Source organism: Schistocerca gregaria, chromosome 1 (assembly GCF_023897955.1).
Source record: "Schistocerca gregaria isolate iqSchGreg1 chromosome 1, iqSchGreg1.2, whole genome shotgun sequence".
Classification (NCBI taxonomy): Eukaryota; Metazoa; Arthropoda; class Insecta; order Orthoptera; family Acrididae; genus Schistocerca; species Schistocerca gregaria.
The window spans coordinates 297381709-297383478 of NC_064920.1; the positions used below are offsets into that span (position 1 = coordinate 297381709).

The 1770-nt window shown below is 49.6% G+C and overlaps 1 non-coding gene across 1 annotated transcript; it reads left to right on the top strand.

Moving 5' to 3' along the window:
- The first annotated feature begins 407 nt into the window (after positions 1 to 407).
- Trnat-cgu (transfer RNA threonine (anticodon CGU)) lies at positions 408 to 481 on the top strand. The gene has a single exon. It is a non-coding gene; the product is annotated as a tRNA-Thr (tRNA).
- Positions 482 to 1770: the final 1289 nt, after the last annotated feature.

Genomic DNA, 1770 nt, shown 5'->3' on the forward strand with positions numbered 1-1770 from the left:
CACGAGTGTTCTACGATTTTCATCGCTACCGAGAATTTAATGCTGGCCTCTGTGGCCATTTGTGCATAATGTTCCTCCTGATTTTTACGAAGAACATACATTATTAGGAGGTGCATTAAGCATTCACTTGTCACTTAAGGGTCAGGTGCAATCGTATACTCCATGCCCGAAAGAACAGATACCATCTTCATATAGTTAAGGCTAACCAGCTATTGACCTTCTTCTTCTGTGCTGCATGCACACGCATCGCCCGAACTCTTACGGGACTCGGTAGGATTGTCTGCTGCGAGTAATGAGTGTAATGGGCAGCGGCACTACGAATGTAGTGTGTGGACGTTAAGTCGGGAATGTGGGTCTCACGGGGAGCGTGCAAGGGATACATCCCTGCAGTCGCACTATCCCATATGCCCTCGGTGGCTCAGATGGATAGAGCATCTGCCACGTAAGCAGAAGATCCCGGGTTCGAGTCCCGGTCGGGGAACACATTTTCAACTGTCCCCGCTGATGTATATCAACGCCTGTCGACAGCTTAGGGCCTTGATTTAATTATCATTTCATGCAAAACAAGGTGTCGTGGTTGAAAGGCTCCACGTGCATGTGGGCTGAGCGACTGCAACTGGTTATCCTTTACTGCGGCGACAGAGGGGGCTCATGGTAAGAGACATTGTGGTGTGGTTAAGTCAAAGTGTACCATTTGGTCCACCAGATCCTGTATGAGCTATCAGTGTCAGACGGAAATTTGTCATTCCATTACTAACCTCGATATGCCTTGGGGTGATATCGATTGATGATACCACATCTCGCGCCCCAAAATCTCATTACTGTCGTCATGTAGTGTAAATGAGTGGATGAAGATGGTGGGGAGGGCTGGATGCTGGCAGCAATGAGGAGACGGGAGCTGAAAGTGCGGCAGATGGTGAGCTGCCACTAGAGACCTGGCAAATGCCATTATCCTGCCTGGAGCACCAGCTGAAAAACCACATCTAGAAGCAGAGCAGCAAACGAAGATGGAGGCATCTCTATGGCAGACCCAAGACAGCACGTGGGATAACCGGTGGGAAGAGGGGCCCACTCCCAGATGACGGTGGCTGTGGAGACGGCGGCGATTGTGGAAGGGCGTCGACTCTCCTTGGCTCCGGAACTGGAGCCAATGGCGCGGGGCCCACGTTAGCCAGATTTAGTGAGTGCTGCTACGTCCAGGCAGGCACAGAATCTGAAAACACAAACCCTGTGGTACGACAAAGCAGTTAAGGATGAATTTGATTGTGGTGGTGTAGCAGCATTCCTCTGGGTCCCTGAAGGATATACATAAAACGTCCAACTCGTCATACAAGAGTGGCTCAGTCCCAGCGACTCAGTCCACCATAAAACTTGGAAAAGATTCGTTAGTGTGATATTTTGCCTGTCTGGGGAGACGGGGGAAGGGGGGGGGGGGGGTTAGGCATTGACTGCCGTTGTGGATGCAGCAACTGAAGCAAGGTGCTGCCATATCAAACATTCAACAACTCCTCCAGCAATAAACCACCGCATGGATTGGAGCAGTAAGAAGACAACTATAGCCACAGAGCATCATATCAGATCTGGGCGGCCTAAAGTTAATCGATCGGTTGCTTAAATGTTCGTACAAAGTGTTCAGCTTCACCGTTGGAATTTGGGTGAAACAATGTACTCATGGTGTGGCTGACGTCATAGAGGGTGTAAAACTGTTCAAACTCCATTGTCAGTCACAATCACTTCATATAGTTCCACGACACAAAAGATCGACGATAA